The sequence below is a fragment of the Typopeltis vanoorti genome, chromosome 22 (assembly GCF_054136105.1).
Source record: "Typopeltis vanoorti isolate ZY-2024b chromosome 22, IOZ_Tvanoo_1.0, whole genome shotgun sequence".
NCBI classification, from domain to species: Eukaryota; Metazoa; Arthropoda; class Arachnida; order Uropygi; family Thelyphonidae; genus Typopeltis; species Typopeltis vanoorti.
This window is the reverse complement of record NC_143570.1, coordinates 22,657,849-22,683,025: the sequence shown is the minus strand read 5'-3', so window position 1 is coordinate 22,683,025 and position 25,177 is coordinate 22,657,849. Positions and strand designations below refer to the sequence as shown.

General features: G+C 35.7%; 1 protein-coding gene across 2 annotated transcripts in view; it reads right to left on the bottom strand.

Annotated features, from left to right (window-relative positions):
* The window catches only part of LOC150094209 (leucine-rich repeat serine/threonine-protein kinase 1-like), an 803,235-nt gene that overhangs the window by 313,925 nt on the left and 464,133 nt on the right, over positions 1-25,177 (bottom strand). The gene's annotated exons all lie outside the window — the stretch shown is intronic.

The window sequence follows — 25,177 nt, the reverse complement described above, 5'->3', positions numbered from 1 at the left end:
TTGGCTATGTTTGAAGGAAACTCCTCTGACAGTAGCTAAAGAGTGTCAGCCAGAGGTACTATTAATACAAAGAGTAAATAATATTTGCTATAATAAAAATTATTTTCTTCTATTCTTGTGAATACATATGTCTAAAATGTTTAGTAGTTATTTTAATTTAAAGTTATTACTCCACATAATAGTTGTCTCTCTCTCTCTCTCTCTATATATATATATACGTCTATAAATGTCACTATATATAGTTGTCTCTAAAAAATTAATTTTTTATAAATTAAACACACATAAGTATAGTAGACACATATTCATGATACCTAAAAAAGCAAACATATATTGTGGTCAGTGTTACATTAGAGTAACTAATCCAAAGATGGTAGAACATTTAACTATAGGCTTACAATCCAAGGCAGGGTTACACATACTAAATATGAGGGGAAAAAAAAAAAAAAGTAAACAGTTTGGGAGACATAACAGATCAAAACAATTAATTAAGCCATTATTCTGATTTAAGTTACCTAGTTGGCCAAGTAGTTAGCGTGTCCGCTCTCCAGTCAATAGGCTGCAGGTTCGAATCCTGCCATAGGCATGGATGTTGGTGACTGTCTATGAAAGTGGTGGTGGTGGGGGTAGATGGCGTCGGTGTAGTTGCAGTTTGTTGCAGTTGGTGGATTGAGTGAATGGTGGAGACAGAGTGTTGTAGAGTAGATGCCCTCCCTCAATGAGTCTTTGGACTCCCTGGAGATGTAACATAATAATAATAAGTCACGATGATGTAACAAAACTTAATGGTTCTCCTTAAACAAACATTCATGCTTAAAACAACTACACATGAGATGCATATCCCTCTAAAGTATTCTGTGTTAATGCCATGCTGAGTTAGACCACACTTTCAAGACCCATTCAGCCATCTCTGGAGGGCAGAGAGGCCATCTCAGTTATAATCAGTTCTTCTGATGCTATGATCAAATCTATATTTCATCTCATACCAGGTTGCTTCAAATGCATCATCTCAGTTAACCTTACCATACAACTCAGCTTCTATTGTTTTCAGTTCTTCAGTTATCATTTTCAGTTCTTCTCTCTCTCTCTCTTTGGCCTTCTAGAAAATACATTCTTACACTAGCCCAGTAACAGTATTTTTTTTCTTTCAACCAACTCTCACTAATGCCTGTAATTTTGGCCAAATCAAGCTAACCAATGTCAAAAACTTCTGACCTTATTCCTAATATTTATATTTCCAAATTTAGGGACACAAAAAATACGTGCTGAAATGGATCTTCACCAAGTTCAAGGTCATGTTTTGCCCTGCAAACAATACCTCACTGATCCAAGCAATGGATCAGGGAGTTCTTGCAGTGTTTAAGGCTTATTATCTACGGACAACTTTTTCGCAAGCCATTTCTGCCACTGAAGGAAATGACCAGACTCTGATGCAATTCTGAAAAACATTCAATATTTATCATGCTATTAAAAATATTGCTGTGGCTTGGGACAAAGTGACCTGTGAATGTATGAGTAGCATATGGAAAAAGACATTAAAAAGGTTTGTACATGATTTTGGAAGTTTGTAATAGTGGGCCTAGCAAACAATCTGAATATCGAAGTGAATGATGACAACATAATTCAACTCATAGAAAGTTCCCCTGAAGAGTTGACCAACGAACAATTTTATAATTGGTCGAACTGGAGGAACAACTGTTGCAGACGAACTGAAGGAACAACTGTTGCAGAAGAGGAAAAAATGACAAAAAGGAAGAGGGAAAAGAGAAACAGGAAGAGGTAGTTAAACAATTTACAGTGAAGGGTCTTGCAGAAATGTTCTTTGCAGTTAGCGATGTTCTCAAAATTGCTGAAGACATGGACACCAATGTTGAATGCTACTTATTAGCAGAAATGAAAGTACATGATGCATTTGCTTGCTATACACAAATTTATGATGAAAAGAAGAAGAGAAATAAGCAAAGCATATTGGAATAGTGGCAGTAACACACAGTACAGTTTTATAATTAGGCTTAAAAATTAAAATGACAGTATACTTATTACAGTTATGGTTCCCTAACCCCCATAACTCTGCCGATTTAATGTATCGACTTCCGTCCGATTCGACTTACAAGGTGGAACAGAACCCGGACGTAAGTTGAGGGATGACTGTATATATAAAAAAAATTATAATTAATAAATAAAATAAATAAAAAACTACAATAAACTCTGCTAAAGTTCTCATGTACTAAGATTCTTCAGGATTTGTACAGTTAAAGTTGCTAAGGAATGTTAAGGAAAAAAAAAAAAAACTTCAAGTCTTCTTGTATTGGAATTTTTCTTTGGCTTGTTCTGGTTGCTATAAAGGTTGCAGATGGGTCCCACATTCTTGGAATGGTTAGGCCATCATTTTTGTTCAGATTTGGGCTATGTTTGAGCATTTCACATGCTTCTTTGAATTTCCTCTCGAACCTGGTTTTAGTGTGGTGTAGGGACTTGGTATTTTTCCAATCAATTCTGTGGTATGTTTGGAGTGTGTGGTCAGAAAGGCCGGCTTTTCCAAAATGGAGGCATTTACTGTGTCGTTGTTTCAACGACACATTAAAGCATATGAAATGCTCAAACATAACCCAAATCTGAACAAAAATGATGGCCTAACCATTCCAAGAATGTGGAGGACCCATCTGCAACCTTTATAGCAACAAGAACAAGCCAAAGAAAAATCCCAATAAAAGAAGACTTGGTGAAGTTTTTTTTTTTTCCCTTAACATTCCATAGCAACTTGAACTGTACAAGGCCTGAAGAAAATCATAGTATAACAATCTGAACTGTACAAATCCAGAAGAATCTTAGTACATGAAGACTTTAGTGGAGTTTATTGTAGTTTTTTATTTATTTTATTTATGAATCATAATTTATATATATATATATTAAGGATATTTATATTAAGGATACCAAGTAATTTTATAAACTTGGTTTTTTTACTCCTTCTCCCAAGTAAGCAAAACAGTTAAGTTTGCGCCTGAATGTAGTTCAAGTCTAAAGGTAGTGCAACACCAGGGCAACTTGTTGTAAAGGTGGGTAAAGCTCTGATCACTATTCTTAGTATTTCCCATAATGTAATTACCCACCTTTACAACGAGTTGCCCTGTTGTTGCACTACCTTTAGACTTGAACTACATTCAGGTGCAAACTTAACTGTTTTGCTTACTTGGGAGAAGGAGAAAAAAAAACAAAGTTTATAAAATTACTTGGTATCCTTAATATATATTATCCCCAAGGTAAAAAACTTTTCACACACACACACACATATATATATATATATATTTTATTTATTTTTTTTTTCTTTCAACTTTTATTTTATTTTGTAGAAAGTTTTTTACCTTGGGTCTGGCTCCCACTGCCGAGACCTTAATAAAGGTCGAAACCGGTATGGGTAGACCATTACCTTAATGCATAGCATCATACATTTTTGCAAGGAAATGTGCTTTGCATTAGGGGAAAATTCTAAGGAAATTGATTAGAGCTTGCTCCACCTTTACCACGAGTTGCACTACGTGCAGCAGCAAACTTGACTTACTTGTCTGTTTGCTTACTTGGGAAAATGGATTAAAAATCCTAGCTTTTATTTTATTTTTTATTTTTAATTATCACTAGAGGTCAGGCTAAGAAAAAGATTAATTAACAGCGTAGATTTAATTTACCAGTACAGAGTGCAAGAGCATATAGTTTGGTTCCCTATACACATGTATCCTTCTGATGATGACCTCAATACAGGGTCGAAATATCAAATTGCTATTTTATTAATAATAAGTAAAATAATCATTTCAACACATGTGTTTTGCGTCCCTAAATTCGGAAATATGAATGCTGATCACCGTGTAACCTTAAAAGAAATTATTCCTAATACCTTTGGCATTAACATACATCATCATCATCATCATCAGTGTCCTGTTTTATATCCTCAAGGCATATTCAGGCTACAATGACAACACTACTTGATTAAGTTTATATTATTCTTAATCTCCTATCAACAATTTTCCTCCAAATTGGTCTATTACTTGTCAGCACTCCAATATTATTGTATCTAACATTCTCTGCTTCTAAGGCACTTCTGATTGAATCAATCTACCTAAACTTTTGTCTTCCTCTGAGTCTTTTTTACTACCATCTTGGCATCAAATACCTATTTCACTAACCTTTCTTCTCCCATTCTGTTTAAGTGACCATACCACCTTAGATTAGCTCTGCACAAATATTCTGGAATGCTAATGATATCAAGTTCCTTTCTAATACCTTCATTTTTAATATGATACTGCCATTGATGTAATTTCTTCACTTTCTTTATTTTTCTCAGAACTATCATATTTGTGGTCTGCAGTCTTTAATCAAGTGCTTTATCTCTAACATAACTCTCAGAGTCAAAACTCAAAACTGGTTTGAACTTTGTTTTGTATACTGCTAGTTTGTTGTTCTCATAGACAGGCTAATATGTTGGTTATGCATTACTAAATCACTTAGGGAATTGACAACGTAGATAAGAATATAAATTAAATTACACTTTAATAAATATTTCCAATATTTCGGCAACATCACGCTGCCATCTTCAAAAGGAACTTACAAAAAAGGCACGTGCACGTAGGCACTACAACACAGTAATTGAGAATGAAGTGATGAAGCTATTGTTCTCCTAAAAGTTCTGATGGTGCCCCCTAGCAGGCTAAGTAGGTGTTCTTGGCCATTGGACTGAAGGTCTACGTGAGGAGCTGAAGAAACTTCCTCAGCCATAGCCAAGTTAGCCAGTCTTGGGCGTGGACAGTAGGGTTTTTCCCCCAGCTTATCCTGGGGTGTTTCATCCCGCAAAGCATGCAAACCGGCCTTGAGAACTCAACACTACAGACATAGGATATACCGGGGCATAGTGCTGACCACCTTATCCTGTGAACGGCTTGAGGTCCGATGATTAATAACCCCGTAATCCTCCCAAATTTGGGGCAGTCTCATACAACCAAATTTGTTGAGGTTTGGAGAGTTTCTTAGGGCTGAGGCCGATTCCATAAATAGTCTCCTCAGCCATAGCCAAGTTAGCCGGTCTTGGGCGTGGACAGTAGGGTTTTTCCCCCAGCTTATCCTGGAGTGTTTCATCCCGCAAAGCATGCAGACCGGCCTTGAGAACTCAACACTACAGACATAGGATATACCGGGGCGTAGTGCTGACCACCCTTATCCTGTGAACGGCTTGAGGTCCGATGATTAATAACCCCGTAAGCCTCCCAAATTTGGGGCAGTCTCATACAACCAAATTTGTTGAGGTTTGGAGAGTTTCTTAGGGCTGAGGCCGATTCCATAAATAGTCTTTCTAACTTGTATTTGCTACGATGTATTACTGTAGCTTTCTTCCACCGTATTCTGTGGCATGTATCCAGAGCATGGTCTGCAAGACCAGAATGGTACTTATGAAAACGGATGTAGTCCTTGTGTTCTGAAATTCTGATATTCGCTGTCCTGCCTGTTTGGCCAAAGTAAGACAGTTTACAGCTGCAAGGGACCTGGTATACTCCAGGTAGGTCTAGGGAAAGTGGTTGGTCTTTAGTGGAGCGGATAAGGGATGCCAATTTTCTGTATGGTCTGTAACAGGAGGTCAAGTCATGTTTTTTAAGATTTTGGTAATCTTAAAAAGATTACCAAAATACATCCGAGGCACCTTCTGAGGTGCCTCAGATATTACTTTGGCACCTCAGATGTAGATGAATACATCCAAAGTGCCTTGGATGTAGGGAATGGTAATGGATTTAGAGTAATCCTTGTTGTGGAGGGGGGGGGGGGGAGGTTGTAGGTTTCAATATTTTTTGGATTTTTTTTTTTTTGGGGGGGGAGCCATCGGCTGAGAAAGTGTTGAGGATGTGCACGTGCCTTTTTTGTAAGTTCCTTTTGAAGATGGCAACGTGACGTTGCCAAAATATTAGAAATATTTATTAAAGTGTAATTTAATTTATATTCTTATCTACATTGTCAATTCCTTAAGTGATTTAGTAATGCTAGTTTGTTGTTTTGCCTAATTTTTATCTTATTACATATAAATTTATTCAACTTTCTCTCCACAATAGCTTTGCTTATTCTGTTGTTTATTTTCAAATTTAATTTGCCATCTTCACATATCTGAAATATTTTACTTATTCTGCAGTTTCTCCATTGAGAGAATGCAGCTGAAGTTTTCGATGCTCTTGCCTGTTTCCATAGATTTGGTCATTTTATTGCTAATCTTCATATCAAATTTGTAATAGTTGTTATGCAATTTAGTTCGAAAATAGTGGAGACTTGCACAGGATTTGTTTAGGAGTACAGCAATCCCTCGATTAATGTGCCTAATGCGTTCTTTAAAACAGGAGCATTAATCGAAGACACGCTATTCGAAAATAATAACCTATGGGAAAAAGTATAATTCGTTCCTCAAATTTCTTTTTTGACCCTTTATTTTGTTATAAAAGAATTACGGTATGTCTCAGGGCCTAGTTAAAGGAAAACCATGAAGCTGAAAGACAATAAAACATATTCAGAATATAAATTTATTATTCTGCTTCTTAGCAAAGAATTGAGCTAACGTGGTTTGGTGGGAATTCTGTTTCTTTCTTCTTTTTTTTTCATACAACTGTCCATATGGTCCTTTTGCCTCTTCTACTCTTCTGCAAACTTTGCTGCTTTTCTCTTCACCAGGGTCAGCCTCTAAGCATTGCTACTTAAAAACTTTGGTTGATGAAAAATATTTTTAATTTGTTTCTGTCAAACCTCTTTGGGCTTGTCAGTGATTAAATTTTCTTCATATTCTTCAGGATCTTCCTGCAGTGCATCTAAATTTAGCAGGTAGGAATGACTTAATATCTCAAAATGAGATTTAATTAACTTAGATTCATTTGAAAAGCCTCTAAAATCATTTGCACAATGTAGAAGAATGTGCTTCCAAATGGCTCACATATTGCTAGCATTAATTTCATTTTTATAACCTTTTATAACTTTGGGACTTTATAACCAGGCTGAGATTTCTTTGATTTGGCCAGAAAAGTCTTGCAAGGAATTCGCTTCTTCCAAAAATGGCCGGTTACGTTGATATTAAATATTTGTTGGTCACAACTACCCACTTCTCACACAATTTTCTTCAAAATTTCTGGATAATTTGTAGCCACCTCCTTATCTGCACTTGCAGCTTTGCTGTGATTAGAACATTATGTAGGCTATTTCTCTTTTTGAAATACTCAAACCACCCAACACCAGCATGGAATTCTTCTTCTTTTCCATCATTGATAGCATTTTTTTTCAAGGTTGCAAAGAGACTAAATGCTTTTGATTTAATAAGATCACTGCTTAGTGGGATCTGTTTTTGGTTACAATCTTCAATCAATGTAGAAAGAAGTCTCTCTAATTCAATCATTATAATACTTTGATTTCCAGTGGTCTGAATGCATGATGAACTTGAAGCAGTTTTACATTTCTGTTTATATTCAGTAGCTTTGCTTAAAATTGCTCTTATAGTTGATTCATCCATTTTTGTGTTCTTGTCCTATCTTTGCTCTGGAGTCGCCTTGTTCATTTTTCTTTATTATTTCAAGTTTTTCTTCCAATGAGATTGCTTTTCAAATCATTTTCACACTTGCACTTTTTTTTGCTCACTAATTCTTTTACTGATAATGAAAGGTTAGGAAAATACTTTAAAATAAAAAAAAAAGTAAGAAAAATTCTTCTGCAATCGTTTCTCTGCCTACTGGCCACATAGCTAAAAAATTCCCTAGGATTTTCTTTGGATCTTAGTGCCAATCTCTTCTCATATTCTAGTTTTGCCTTCCTCACCATTCTGGTCACTCTCCTGGCCTGCGTCTTATATTCTTCGTGTATCTGTCCTCCACTCCTCTCCTTGTATATCTTAAATAATCTCTTTTTTCAACTGCAGTTCCTGCAGTTTGACAGGGTGCCACATGATAAGCTGATATTTAAGTTGCAGCACATGGGTGTAAATGTCGGGTTAATCAAATGGATTCAGGATTGGCTGACTGATAGGTATCAGAGAGTTGTGTACGATTGGGCAATATCAAGGAAGCAGAAGGTTACAAGTGGGGTTCCACAGAGCTCAGTACTGGGACCTGTATTGTTCAATCTTTATATAAATAACATTTTCAGTGGATTGCAAGGGGATATTCAGTTGTTTGTGGATGATGCGAAGCCGGGAAGGATTATTAGTAATAGTGCAGATGTGGTAGCCCTGCAAGAGGATTTGAATAAGCTAGATAGATGGGCAAATGAATGGGGGGTGTCAGTTTAATGCAGCAAAATGTAAGGTCTTGAGGTTTGGGAAACATCGATGGGATGTTGCCTACTCTATGGGAGGAGTTATACTGGAGGAAGTAGGGGAGACAAGAGATCTGGGGTTGATGATTGATAGAAACCTGAAATTTAGGGGACATATTGCAACGGTGGTGAAGGTAACACAGAGGATTGCTACAATAATGAGGACACTGACCCGCAGAGATAAAAGGGTTATCATTCCGTTGTATAAATCTCTGATCAGACCACACTTAGACTATTGTTCTCAGATTTGGTCCCCAGGATTTGAAGGGGATAAATTAACTGTGGAAAGGGAATAAAGGCGGATAACAAAGATGGTTTCAGGACTGTACAATATGAGTTATGAGGATCGACTGAGGGAATGTGGACTGCAGAGTTTGGTGGATAGAAGGAGAGGTGATATGATCGAGACTTTTAAACTGTTGAGAGGCAGTTACAGGGTAGACATTGGAAAGTTCTTTCACTTGGTGGAATGGCGGGAAGGAGCGATGACAAGGGGCCATCCCTGGAAGTTACGAAAGGAGGCTGTGTGCAAGAGGGTGAGGAGTGGTTTCTTTGTGTGGAGGGTGGTTGAACCTTGGAATGCATTGCCTGAGAGTGTGGTTGGAGTGGGGATGGTTAATGGGTTGAAGGAGTGGAATGATAGATTTTGTATTTTCTAAAAACGACCTCCCACATTTTTAGGAAATACAAAGATGAGTCTTTTGACTCCATGGAGGCCTGGATAATAATAATAACAATAATAATAATTGCAAAGGAAGCACAAGATATAATTGGAAAAGGCCTGAGTTCGATTTCCGTCGTGATGGGAGGAATCTTTATATGGACTTTTTCAATTGAAGGTAAGTTAGCCAATCTTATACAGAGGTAGCAGGGTTTTTTCTCCCAGAAACTCGGGTTTTTCAACCTGCATACAGACATATTGGCCCTTCAGAAAACACACAATTTTCAGACAAAAAATACTTGTGGTTGTGGGCAGTAGATGGTGCTGATGTAGTTGATTGGAAGTAGCAGTTCGGTAGTGGTGGAGACAGAGAGTTGTACAGTGGGTGTCCTCCCGCAATGAGTCTCTGGACTCCTTAGAGGTGTCACGAATAATAATAATAATCAGTAAAATGCTGCGTAATTAGCAGAAGATATAAATTTTGGGAGTAAATTTGGAACATAGTGCACATGGAAATAGTGTAGTATGCCATTAAAAAACAACTTTGTAAAATGTTTTTAATCAGTAACTAAATTATTTCATCCTGGTAAGTAATTTTTTAAAATAGTTAGCCATAAAAAAATGTACAGATAGAAAATTTTTAAAATCTGTAACATTTATTTTTAAGATGTATATAGTGCACTAATCGAATTTGGGAATAGAAAAAAAATGACACACTAATTGGGGGTGCATTAATCGAGGGATTGCTGTACATTATCTGCATAAAGCAGAGAGCTAAGTTTGATATCTCCAATTCTAATATTAGGCCTAATGCAACTTTCTTTCATAATGGGCATTCTTGTCTTACCATAATTTTACATCAAACCATCTTCCTGTATATCTTTCAATCCTAACTGCTGACTTAAAACTTAAATATAGACCAGGCATGGGCAACCTTTCCTAGTTTGGGGTCCAAATTATCATTCTGTCTCCGAGTCAAGGGCTGGACCAAATTATTAAATAAAATAAATTAATATTAAATGAATTAAAACAAGTTGCTACTTCATATTTCATTTATTTATAATATAATGCTTTGGTATAAAGCTCTACATAAATTTTATAATATAATAAACAACATAACAATTTAATGTGAAGATTGGCCTTGTACTTCAACTACGAGACTATCAATATTGACGTTAATATTACTTAAGGATAATCGCATAGAATTTTCGAGGTTTTCGTCCATTATTCTTGTCCAAATTTTTCATTTATTGTGTTTCATCCTCGAAAAAAACTGTTCACACATATATGTGCTACCGAAAAGACAAATGATTTTTCTTGAAAAGATGTGAAAATTTGTATATTTTTCTTCCACCAAATAAAATTTATAAAATTCCATCAAAGCAATGTTGTTAAATTGTGATTTTAGCACTAAATCTGCCTGAAGCTCATAAGTTCCATCTGTAAGTTTTCTGGCACATTATTTACATTAGCATCCATTGAACGAGCAAATATAGCGAATGTGGAGTCTTTGTTTTTGAAGTCGGCAAACCTTGTATCAAACTGCCTTCAGTTCATCTCCATAACAATTATAAGGGATATTTTTATGATTTGCTAGAGTAGGAAAATTATAACAATTTTCAGCTCATCTGACTTTCCAACAATCTTAGTTTATTACAAAAAGCTTTGACATGTCCATGCAGTTCATGAACTAATTGTCCTTGTTTTTACAATTTAAGATTCAGTTCGTTTAGGTATCCGGTGACATCTACAAGGAATTGTAAATCACACACCCACTCATCATCATCATCATCTTTTACATGGTTAATTGTGTTTCCTTTTATGTCCATAAAATCTGCAATGTCTTGTCTCAGAGCATAAAATCGTTTTAACATTTTACCTTTACTCAACCACCTCACTTCACAATAATAAGACATCTTCATAATCCGAAAATAGGTCTGCCAAATACTCCTTAAATTGGCAGTGATTAAGTGCACGTGACTTAATAAAGTTAATACTGGCTACTACAACTTCCATAACATTTGTGAATTTAATCGATTTTGCACACAGATTTTGTTGGTGGATAATGCAGTGAAAATTTGTTAAATTTTCTGGATGGATCTGTAGTTCTATTGCTCTTTCACAAACTATTCCAGTAAATCCCTTCTGTGCACCAACCATTGCAGGGGCCTCCATCAGTGCATATGCCAGATAGTGAACTCCATTTAACCCCAAATCTCTCGAAGACTGTGTTGACTGTTTCAAACATATCTTCACCGGTAGATGTTCCTTTTAACGGCCGAAGCGCCAATAATTCTTCTGTGATGTTGAAATCTGCATCAACTCCTTGAATAAATATTGCTAGTTGCGCTGTATTGGAGGCATCGGGTGCTGTCATCCAAAGCAATTGAAAATGCTTCCAATCTAGCAATCTTCTCTTTTAAACTTTTTGATATCATCAGCCATAATTTCTATCCGTCGGACAACAGTACGTCTCAACAAACGAATATTCTCAAAGTCTTTTTTCTTTTCAGGACATATTATACTTTCAACATCCAGCAGACATTCTTTGATAAATTCTCCTTCAATCAAATGACTTAGAATGTTTACCAATTTTTTCGCTTACCACAAAGCTGGTTTTGACAATGCTGTGGTGCTGCCTTCTTTCCTTGTTGAACATTTGCTGCTGGGTATCCAAGTTCTTCTTCAACTTCTGTATTTCATCTTTTCATAGTTGTCCATCAATTTTTCGGTGATCCACATGTCTCGAAGTAAAGTGTCTCTTCGAGTTGTATTCTTTGTTGATGAATACGGATTCGTTGCACAGCAAACATACAGGCAAACTTTTATTCGGAATAAAATAATAAAACTCCGTCCAGTTGTCTTGAAATTGACGATTCTCTGCATCTACTTTTCTTTTTTTGCAATAACCCCTGACATTGTCCCAAATTTATAAGTGATATTCAGAACTGTCAAACAAAACTGTCTTCTACACCGCAGGCACTGAACAGAACACAACATCAATGCAGGCACTGACCAGAACTTAACATCAACGCAGGCACTGAAAAGAACATAATATCAATGCAGGCACTGAACAAAGTACAACACCAACGCAAGTACCGAACTGACATGTTGTAACACGTTCACACACACACTGCTAGTCAAAGTGAGAAAGAGACCTTGGTTGGAGAAAACATAGTGTGTTTTACGCAAGTCATATGACGTCAGCTTAATGTGAGTTAGTAGAACACACCATGTTTTTTTCCACCATGAATCAGACAAACTTCGCTGAAATAGATTAGGGCCGGATCTGGCCCACAGGTTGCCCATGTGTGATATATACTATGTACTGCTCTATATAATGTTCCATGTATCCACTTAGAGAAAAGCTTTTTTTCTCTAACATCTTGTCATATGCCTTTTCCAGATCTACAAACCTAAAGTACAGATCCTTGTTATGTTCCCATGATTTCTCATCTATTCCTCATAAAGTGAAATCTGATCTTGAAAGCCCCTATTTGGTCTGAATGCAACTTGTTCTTCTCAGAGTTTCTCTTCCACAATGTTTTCTTTATTTCTTTTCAAGATCAGATTTCACTTTACGAGGAATAGATGAGAAATCATGGGAACATAACAAGGATCTGTACTTCTTCTCACTCACAATTAAGCCATCCTCTTCTATGTCCGCTACACTTAAGTTCCTCATGATTCCACCCTGATCAGGATGAAAAAAACTTTATAAATTGATCACTGAATATCTCAATATCTCAAGAATGTCTTCTGCAGCAGTTGCCATTCTACCACTTTCATCCATTAACATCATCTTACCATGATCATTGTTCCTTCTACTTGATACCTATTTAAAAACTCTCTATGGTTTTTCTTTGCCTGATTTGCCAATTTCTGCTCATACTCTACTTTTGTTTTCCTCACTGAGTCACTCTCCTGGCTTGTTCTTTATAATCTTCATATAACTGATTATACAATTTTTCATCTTGTACTTCCTGCAGAGTACCTTCAAGATTCCAGATTTCATGCTTAAGCTCCACATTCATCCATTTTACACCTACCTTATTCAGCCTTTTGTCCTTTGGAATACACACACATTGATGCCAGTTCTCACGCAGTATTTATTTCCTTACTGCTCAACTCCTCATTCCATGTTATAGTCCAAGCTGTCTCCTAAGCTTGTCATAATCACCAGCCTTATAATTCCACATATATCCTTTCCTCACAAAAGTCTGCATATGACAGACTTTTGTCATATGCAGTCTAGCCACAATACAGGCGATCACTTTCACCAACTGGAGGAAAGTGTGAAACCCCTCTCACAATTATCCTCTGATGAAATGATCAGATCTAGAACTCGATCCTCGCGAGCCCTCCTTTACATACTGCCTGAGATAGTTATCTTTCAAGAACTCAAGAAATCAATTTTCCTTATTCCCAAATGCTATCTCTTCATTTCAATCTATATCGCCATAATAAATTAAAATCATTCATAATAATTACTCTTTCTTTGTTCACTAATAGAAGTTGCTTATACATTTCTTCATCACCACCACTATCTACATGCCCAGGCCTATACAACATCCTACTAAATATGTCTTCCTCTTAAACTCCACATTACCGCACTGCTTCATAACCATTGCTACTATTTCCCTCTTTCATGTCTACCTTATGTGCATTTAATTCTCCTGCTATCATCAGCAGCAACCACTTCTCTTCTTGCCCTTTCTATCCTCGCGAAAAATACTGTATTCTTTAATTTCTATTCCTGTTATGATATCGTCTTCATTCAACCATGTATCACCTTATTCCTATGATTTTTGGGTGAATAAACTCAGTCACAGATCATCAGCCATTTCATCCCCTTATTTCTGATATTTCTGGCATTTGTAAATAAACACAGCAGTTCATTTTTAGGTCTATAACCAGTCCTATCCAAGCCACGTGTTGGTTGTGATTTCCCCATCATATATTAAACCTTCTCTCTTTACTTCCTTCAATTCTTTTTGGAGGCTTAATGGATTTTTTACAAAAATCCATTAAGCCTCCAAAAGAATTAAAATAGAATTTAATACTTCCTATATTTCGTCCTAGTCACTAGGACATCTATGGGGATTACAAAAACAATTAATGTAACATATGCACAAATAACAAACAATACTAAGCCCAACCACGTGGGTGACACTAAAGTCCTATCTAGGTAGAGCGCCCTCTAAGGGCAGTAGTAGGTGGCCTGGAATGTAAGGTGGGAACTCTGGTGATGAGTGTTTCCCAAATCTTCGGAAGCTTAATGCAACCATATTTATTGAGATTTGGTTGGTTTTTGAGAGCTGCTGCTGCTTCTAAGAAAAGTCTCTCTTTCTTGAATTTGCTGTGGTGGAGCATGGTGGTTTTCTTCCATGATACTCTGTGGGTGGTGTCCAAAACATGGTCAGCCAAGCCTGAATGGCCATAGTTGTGTTTGAAGATGTAAGACTTGTGTTCCTCTAGACGGATGAATGCTGATCTACCTGTCTGTCCAAAGTACGCCAGCTTACAGGAACAGGGTACTTTGTAAACTCCAGGCAGAGAGAGAGGAGGGAGCTGATCTTTCGTAGAACGGATAAGGGTAGCCAGTTTGCGGTGGGGCTTATATGCTGTGTGTAGATTGTACTGTTTTAGTATCTTGGCTATTTTTCAGATGTGCCACGGATGTAGGGTATGGTGATAGCATTTTTAAAATCTTGTTGACGAGAAGGAAGGGGAATGGGGGAGGAGTTGATTATTTTTTTGATACTATGATCGCTGTAGCCATTGGAGAGGAAAGTGCTGTGTATGTGGTTAAGCTCATTAGTGAGGGCGGTACCACTGGAACAAAGATTGTGGGCTCTCTTGGTAAGAGTTTTAATAATGCCATATTGTTGAGAGGGGTGGTGGTGGGAGAGTTTGTGAATGTATCTGCCTGTGTGTGTGGGTTTTCTGTATACGGTGAAGGTAAGTGTATCATTAGGCAGGCGTGTGACTAAGGTGTCTAGGAAGGGTAAACAATTGTTCTTTTCCTTTTCCATAGTGAACTGGATTCTTGGATATAGACTATTGAGATGACTGAGGAAGGAGTCTAACGTGTCTGGGCCATGAGGCCAAATAGAGAACACATCATCTACATATCTTAGCCAGATAGAAGGTTTGAGTGGGGCTGAGTCTATGGCTCGTTTTTCGAAATCTTCCATATAGAAATTGGCAAGGGGGGGTGAGAGGGGGGAACCCATGGCAGTTCTACGAAAGATCAGCTCCCTCCTCTCTCTCTGCCTGGAGTTTACAAAGTACCCTGTTCCTGTAAGCTGGCGTACTTTGAACAGACAGGCAGATCAGCATCCATCCGTCTAGAGGAACACAAGTCTTACATCTTCAAACACAACTATGGCCATTCAGGCTTGGCTGACCATGTTTTGGACACCACCCACAGAGTATCATGGAAGAAAACCACCATGCTCCACCACAGCAAATTCAAGAAAGAGAGACTTTTCTTAGAAGCAGCAGCAGCTCTCAAAAACCAACCAAATCTCAATAAATATGGTTGCATTAAGCTTCCGAAGATTTGGGAAACACTCATCACCAGAGTTCCCACCTTACATTCCAGGCCACCTACTACTGCCCTTAGAGGGCGCTCTACCTAGATAGGACTTTAGTGTCACCCACGTGGTTGGGCTTAGTATTGTTTGTTATTTGTGCATAAGTTACATTAATTGTTTTTGTAATCCCCGTAGATGTCCTAGTGACTAGGACGAAATATAGGAAGTATTAAATTCTATTTTAATTCTTTTTGAGTGTTGTAAAAAATCCATTAAGCCTCCAACATGATGTCCTCACAGAACTTAAGCCTCTACACACGTATTCCTTCAATTCTATCTGCTGAATAGTACTTTTTTAATATAGATATAATGCTTGGTACAGTGTCCCATGTACACCATATTATCTTAATGTTTTAAAGAGCTTTTCTCTTGTCACCTGGTCATGTACCATTTCCAGATCTATGAAATTAAATACAAATCATTGTTATATTCCCATGAATATCTCAACTATCTGTCTTTAAATGAAAATCCATGATCCTGAAAACCCCTGTTTATCCTGAACCCAGTTTGTCCTTCTCCAAGATTTTCTTCAACAATTTTTCTTAGCATCTTCTCGTGTATGTTGGCATAAATTATACCTGGAACAGTCAATAGGAAAATTTCTCTGTAATTCTTGCATTCAGTTTCATTTTCTTTTTTTTCATAGATGGTGCTATGAGAGCTCTACACCAGTCACCTGGAATGTGACATTCTAACCATGCTTTCTGAATGGTGTGAAAGCTTTTATACCTGCATATTTCATCATTTGTGGTCAAATATTATCTTTACAGATTTCAGGTTTTAGATGTTTTTTTTCCTACCTGAATTATTGATATGTACTCATGATTGCATTCCTCTTGAATATTTTATACCACCATTCTGTCACTTCATGTTTTATTTAATAGTCTTTCAAAATACTCCATATATCTTGGATATCTTTATCTTCAGTTTTCATATCACCTTTGTCATCTCTGATTCCTTTTACAGTACTCTTTCCTCCATTTTTAAGTGTTTTTAATAGCCTCCAGAAATTTTTGCCCCATTCCTAATGTTTATCTTCTGTATGCTTACAAAGTCTTCCAAAGACTTGGGTTAAAATATATAAATACTACAAATATTAAAAATCCAGAGATCTACTCCAGGGATAATTGCAATCTATAATTTGGCACTTCTCGAATTCTTGCTTCTTTAATTTAACTATCTTGTCTCTTTTCCAGTCCTTTCAAACTTTCCACTGCTGTGAATTAAAATAAACAACCTGGTCATAGCCATTACAGTTCTCTCAGGCATTCTGTTAATGCACATGCCAATGTTCCATTTGTATTTGTAAATTTTCTAAGATAACTGTGGTATACTCTCACGTTCATAGAAACCATGTTATAACCATGTTTTTTTTTTTGGTAATTAAACACGAATGCCTATTTGAAAAAGGATAATAACACAATAATTGTCACAAATAATGAAGAAGGTAATATAACATTTTTATTTTTGATTAATATTTGGCTCTTTTCAGTAGAAGATATAGCATAAATAGGAAATGACAACAAACTTGACAAATATGAAAATATTTCATAAATAGAGTGAACAGTGATATTTTCACTGGAAAAACAAATACCGGTATCAAAATTTAGTTCAACTACACAGTTTTACTAACATTCAAAGCCAAAAATTCACTTTTTGCTGTATAGTACTTCATTGGTCCTCCTCTCGCCTTTATTACAGCTTCACATTGGCAGGACATTGACAAAATCAATTGACTGATGGATACAACTGCCAATTCATTTCCAATTCAATTCAGTTATCCAATTCAATTCAAGTCAATTCAGTTCCATACTCTTATAATGACTTATTGGAGCTCCCAAAATGTTTTCAGCTCTTGTGTATTTCAGTCTCCATTTGGTACCACAAATTCTCAACAGGGTTGAAATCTGGTCTGTTTTCTGGCCATGGTAGTTGCTGAATCAGGTGTTCACTGGGCCACTTATTAACCTGCAACAAAAACTAAAGCTTTAAGTTTTTTTTAAGTGCTAAACTCAATTCATATGGTACATTTTAGGGTTACAATAACATTACATACTCTGCCCCTTTTCATAAGGCAAAAATGTAATGTTACAATAACATTACATTTTTGCCTTATGAAAAGGGGCAGAGTCATCCTAAAAGATATAATTCGTTGTTACAGTAAAGTAGTCTGATAGTAGCCAGCAATTCTTCTAAAATTATTTGGTACATTTGTGCATTCATTGAACCTTTTGTGAAATGCAGGCGACCAATGATCTGGGGGCTGCATGTCATATCATGCAGCCCCCCAGATCATCTGACTGGCTGAGAATTTAACTGTTGACACCAGACAGTCAAGGATGAATTCTTCAAACTATCTGTCTGCCATCAGCATCCTGCAGAAACTTTTTCTTGTCAGAAAAAAATACTCTTTTCCACTGATCAGGGGTCCATTTGGCATGCTCTTTACACCAGTTTAACTGAGTCAATCTCATTTTTTGGTTAACAAGGGCTTCTTTTTAAGGGTGCCTGGCTGTCAGTCCATCGAACGAACCCTCTCCTGAGAGCTACGGAGCTTGCCACAACTTCTGTTTGTTTTCTAGATGATGCATGGTGATTTTTGAGACAGATCCGCTTTAGAACATAATCTTGGCATGGTGTAGACAGAGTCTTTCTTCCTATCTCTCTTCTTCCTTTCAGAAGATCCAGTTTCCTTCCCTTTCAACAGTGGCCATACCAAAGTAGACTGACTACAGGACACTCTTAGCTATTTCACGAAAAGAATGGCCTTCTCTATTCAAAGCTTGAATCACACTTTTTCTGTGAGGTGTTAACTGCACATAACTGGCCATAGAGATCTCAGCACAAAAATGCTAAAACTAGATCTTCCTGTCTTTATAGCATAAAAATTCTGAAGCAATAGCAGCAACTATTACATTATACAGAAATCCATGGGAATGATAGATGATGCAATAGAATGAAATATCTAATGATGAACCAATGAAAATGACCATTATTTATACTGAAAACTATATTTATGTAAAGTTTAAGATGTAAGTTTCTATGAACATAAATGTAGACATTAACTCACATAACCACAACAGAAACAACATACTCCAAACCTTTGCTATATATAAGCTACCATTATAATTTAGATAATGTTGATGTAACACATGTTGGGACACTCTTTGAATATTTCATGCTTAAAGCAGTTTTTCTGGATGATTACTTGTCTTTCAAAGAATTTTTTCAAAGAACATTGCAAAGATCGTGAAGGCATCCCAGAGAATTGCTGCAATACTGAGGAGAAAGTACCTATGGAAAGAGTACAGAGGCAGATAACAAAGATGGTATCAGGCTTCTCAATAGTTTAACAGTCTCATTCATATCACCCCTCCTTCTTCTGTTTACCAAACTCTGTAGTCCACATTCCCTCAGCCTATCCTCATAACTAACATTGTACAGTCCTGATACCATCTTTGTTAACTGCCTCTGCACTCTTTCCATGGTTACTTTCTGGGGAGGGGTTCTTTCATTGGATGGAAGAGGGGAAAGGAGTGAGGACAAGGGGCCATCCCAGGAAATTACAAAAGGAAGTTGTGAGCAAGAGTGTGAGGAGTGGTTTCTTTACATGGATGATGGTTGAACCATGGAATGCATAGCCTGATAAAGTGGTGAGAGTATAAATGGTCACCTAGAAAACTTTGTGTTTTCTAGGATGGGCCTCCCATGATGATGGAGGCCAGAATCATCATCATCATAATAATAATATAGTTTGTTGCTGCTTAGGTTTGGTATTGTAAAAGAAAATGTGGAGGATGACAAGCAATGGCAAATTTGTTAAATAGTGAAAAATGAAAATGCTGACAATGAAAGGCATTTCAGCCATGTGGGTGAGGCAATGAAATTTATGCAGCTACCCAGAAATAATTACAACTAACACAGGCATGTGGTGAATGGGATCTAAGGTTTGAGAGAATTGGATCTGGTGATAACAACAGAGAGTTTTACCATAACTAACATAACTACTTTGCTTATGAAACTAGGGAGAGTGATCATGCTGCCTTGACCAGGTTGATCATGTGGAATTTTCATTTAAGAAGTGGTATATATGAAACTAAAAAGCAAGTGATTATGACAAACTCAGGATACAGCTGAATAGTGTTGCTCTTATGAAACTCTTGCAAAAGAAGGATCATAGCAATATGTGGAAAATGATCAAGGAATATTAAAAGAAAGTAGTATCAGATTGCATATGTAGGATCAGAAGGTTAAATCAGGTTGGAGTTAAATGGATAAGTAGCATCATAAGTACAAGCTACAAAAGAAGAAAATGTTGTGGAGGATATATAAGGAAAACAGTGATCTATATGTGGTGAGGAGGGCAAAACCAGATATGAAAGAAAATAAGCAGAGTACACAAAACAAACTCCCAAAGAGCTACATGGTGAGGCAGAACGAAAGGTGAATTATAGAAGGTTAACTATGAACACTGATGATAGGGAATAGCGAGAACCAGACAAAATAACTGAATAATCTGAGTAATCACTTGATAAGTATGTATCATCCAGGTGAATATAATGCAGTGAATGATGTGACAATGATCAAGATTAACATAGAGGTAAATGAACTGGACAGATTTAAAATATTAAGAAATCACAATATAAATAGTTGCAACACCTATAAATGAACATGAAGATTGTTGATAGGGCTAAGAAAGTTGCCTATGGATAGACACAGAGTAGTATATGACTGAATGAATCAAAGAGAAAGAAGTATGCTATAAGGCTGTGTGGGACAATACTGTTAATTTGTATGTTATTGACATACAGAATGATTCCTGATATCACAAATTGGGAAACTATCCAGTCAATTGCTGGCAATGCTAAACTGAGAAGGCAACAGCTAATAAACTAATGCTGAGATCCTGCAAGAGCAAGAGGATCAAACAGACTGACAGCGTGGGCAAAGCATAATGGTTGACAGCTTAATGTGACAACTTAATCTGGCTCTACTTTGGGCTGAAGGGATTCCTTTAATAAGGCAATTGATGTGAAGTCAACAGTCTCTATATACAAGTAGCTTAGTCGCAAAGATACTTCAAATGCAAATCTTGTTTGCCTACATTTAGGTAAAGGATTAAAAAAAATATAATTTCTTGTAATTATAATTTCACTTGTAATATAATTTCACTTGGTTACAAAGTAAATTTATAATTTACTTTGTAACCAAGTGAAAAATATTTTACAACTATCCAGAGCATTTTAGTAAGAGGATGATACACTTTTTTGCCACTTGTATATGAATAATACTTGAATTCCACATTAATACAACTTTGGTGTCTTTCTAGATTTGGCTCCTACTGATCCTGGAGAGTACAGCAGTTCTGTTCATGGCAGATTTTTGCCTGTCACTGAGTGAAGCCACTGCTGAGATTTCTGTCCTGGGGTGATTCAGGTCAGTGAGTTTAGTAGTGAGCCTTTAGGGTCACTCCGTGAGATTAGAGTGATCTTAGAGATCACTACAAGTTTTTGGAAACAGGGTACCCAGCGCCTTAACCTATCTACCGGCCGAGGTGGATGAAATGGCCAGACCACCCCAGCATTTTTCATGGATCAAAACTTCATCAGCATTCTACCTTTTATCATGCAGTTATCTCCCCCTCTGCCATTAATCCCTTAACGGCGATGTTAGAGCCATCAGTGGACTAACTGTGGTGGAGCGACCTTTATTTCATTAGTCTTTATGTGTACTGTGTTACTTGGAATTTCCTTTATGTCCTTCGATATATTTGACCTTCTTTGCTGCACAATTTATTTATCGTATCTCTTCCCAAAAATAAGATCGAATTTCACATGTGCAAAATGAAATAATCAATCCTGAAATGACAGACCAGCCTTTGCAATGAATCTTGTGTCTTTTATTTTTCAAATCAGTGCAACGGAACAAGACAACTTTATGTTCTTTCACTTTACTGACAATACAGAAGCAATTTATTTTTTTGAGTATTTTCAAATGTCTGTTTGCTTTTAAAATATTATGTCAAATATTTATATTTTTTTAAATAATATTTATTGAAATGAATATGATCGTTTGCTTTCTTTCCTTGTAAAATACCATTATATGAATCATCACATTTCAGTTTTAAAATAATATTTTTTTGTTGTTGTTATTAACAACGAATGATGTCAAACTGCATTACTCAGTTTCCGTTTGTGAGTCTTTTTTAGTATGAAAAATTTATATCCAGTGATATTTTAGCAGGGACTCTTTGCTTTCATCTTTTGCTTAAAATTGCAGCTTTTTTTTTTTTTTTGTAGGATTCATATTACTATAATATACAGTACTTAACCACTGTAGATATGTTGAAAATATAATATCAAGGATATCCTATATGGAATGATTCAAAATTTATACTCATTTTGAAGATTTTCTACACCCCCCCCTCTTCCTCCTCCTCTTCTGGAACTCAATTACATAACTACTTTAAATTTCTACTGTTTTGAAAGCTTTCACAGGCAGTATTCAAAATCTTTTACTTTTTCCCATTTTGACAAAAGAAATAAGGCAATAATATTGTTGTACCGTCGAAGCTTCTAATTCTGTAGTATTTCTTTGTAATCTAAAATCAGCTGTCTGCTCAAATTATTCTAAGTTTTAGAAATACTATGGTATATTTTCACCATGTAAAACTGTTCATATGCATACCACACAAAAGAAAGATCAGTAGTGTGTTATTTTTGTTTCTTTTTCTTAAAAAAAAAATCTAAATATTATTACTTCTACTACTGCTGGTTGCTATTTCTAAAATAATCTATGTCTTAGAAACACTCAATAATAATCCTCTCAGCTGAAGGAATAGCTAAAAGGCTTAGATTACTCTCACTGGTATTGAGAAAGAAAGAAAAAAGGAAACACTTAATCATAAGTCACACTAAAGTGCCTCAAGCTGTAGGGTAGAAATACATCAAGTATGTCTTGTATCATTTTAATTGTTGATTAGCAGACATGCTACACAGAAATGCTGACATTTCGTTTACAGGCTGATACGGTATTTATGCCAAAATAATTTCTTAATTTATAATGATCAGATTAATTTTATTATTGAAAAATTATAAATTATTTGATACAAATATCTTGAAAAAAATGATTGAATTATTTAAAAGAAAAGGCACATATGTGTTACATATTCATTTCTTTTGGGGGGGAGGGTTATCGACCTATTCAAATCTGCAGATATTTCAAGGAATTTATTTTAAAAATCGTTTGTAAGAAAACTCATACAAACGTAAATCACTTGGGGAATATGGTTGCATTTTAGTGCAAAATAGAAGTGCAAGTCTAGCTACTTCAAGAATGCCACATATCTAAACTAGAAGAAAATGTCGTTATATCTGTTGATGTTAAGAACTCTTACACAAATAATTTTTTCTGGCATGATTTCTTTATTAGTTATAATAGAATCAATTTACAGATTTTTGTTCTCTTGTATTCTCCAATGTTATGAGCAGTGATTTCTTTGTTAGTACTACAAGAAAAAAACAGATCATAACAAAAGAAAAATATGTGGGATTTTCTTTTTCATTGGGTGAATTTACAATGTTCTTTCTTTGTGTTTTGAAAAGAAATTGCAAATGATTATTGTCTTACTATTTTGCCAACAGAACATCTGATATAATTATGAGTAACATTTTATCATTTTTCTCTCACATGAGAAAAAGAAATAAGGCAATAATATTTTTGAATCTGAAGAACTTTATTGTAGCAGAAATTTTTATTACAAACTTTGCTGTTTTGTAATAAAAAATATTATTAGTGCTACTTTAAAAATTTCTAATCTGTGGCACACCCTGATATGAAAATTTAATAGACAAAGTTTCACTTTCGGCAAACTGTATTCTTATTTACTAAAAACAATCTTAAAATAGGCAAATTTAACAGTTATATTAGGTGGGATTGTAGTACACAGAATGTTTCAAAAATTAAGAAATAAAACATCTCAGAGAATGATATATATATCTCCCACAGAAGCAATTTGGAACCCACAGCACATCAATGTTGTGTGTTGGCAAGGGGAAAATGTTCACGTTATTATATATATATATATATATATTTGTTTTTTAATCTTTTGGTGAAATAATTTACTTCTCAATTGTAGCATGTTTTCCTGATTGATAAAAATTGATATTTCATTAAAATTAGAATTTGAGTATTATGAGATAACATAAGCATCCTCTGATGACGATTACTTTGTAGTTCGGAAAATTGCATGTTCTAATAGTAACTGCTTTTCTTTCTTTCCCATTAGAAATAAAAATTTGATAACAACAGTAATAGTTAATCTTATTTTATTCGTTCTTCCTGAGTGAATGAGAATAATAGAATATTATATTAAGAATTATCAACATGTTAGCACAAGAATATTTTAATATTTGCCAAATTTATTCATCACTCTGATGAAATTTACCTCTCTTTAGTGCTTAGCAATGTAACATCATGTGGCTCGTTCTACTTTTGAATGATCAATTGTTTGTATTCCACCTTCTAAAAACTGTTCCTATCAAGCCACTGATGATAATCTGTTAATTTCAGACTGAAATATTTGACAAATATTAAAATATTCTTGTGCTAACGTGTTGATAATTCTTAATTTCATGTCACAAGTGTCTCTCAAGAATAGAATATTATATTACTGTTATGTAACTATTGTTAATATCACTATGCTGTTATTATAGAATACAGTTTACGTTATGATAAAACAATAAGTTTTCTGATATAAATTCATATGTACATGAAAAAAGTCCCTTTATCCCACATTTAGTAAAATATTACTATTACTACTGACAACAATTATGTTCTATATTCTGAAAATAGCCATATTTCTTGTTTTTCTTTTCAAGTAATGTAAAACTTAAAGCCTGATATGTTCTAGGACGAACCGTGGAAACTCCTCCTAGTGTTACTTTTGCATTTACTACTTGTGGAAAACTGAGGATTTCATAGCTCATCCTTTGCTGTGTAAGAACTATAAGCATGAGATTTCTGAAACAATAGAAAAATTATCACAGTTTCATTTCATTCCTTTTTAGAAATTAGGGCTCTTCCCCATGCAAAACAAATTTGCTGGCAAACATCCTTTTCCCAGATATGAGATATGTCGTCGATAGTGTATGCTTCTAAAGCAGATGTGAGGAGAGTGCAACAGTTTTCTTTGGTTAGAAAACCTGGGTCTGAAACCTATGTAGTACTATGAGCACCTGCATCAAGGCTTTTCAACAGAAAATAAGTTAGACAGTGCATATGGAGATGATGGTTTTTTCCCCTACCAGGAAGTCATGTTTTTCAGCAAACAGGCAGAGCACTGGAAAATAAACACACAATGTACTTGCATCATAGTTGTTTTTGTCATAATTCCCATGAGAACAAAGTCACGGCCTTAGTCTGCTCAATCATTTTCCTGCTTGAGACAACTAAGCTTGGGTAGCTAACTGGAGAGGATCGCTTCTTTTTTTACCAAGTGGCTGTTGATTAGAATCTTCAATACTGGCACGAATGCTTATGAAAAGATTTAGGTGAGTAGATGAACATGGTTCTGTAAATAGCATAGTGAAAGGCCATCATCACC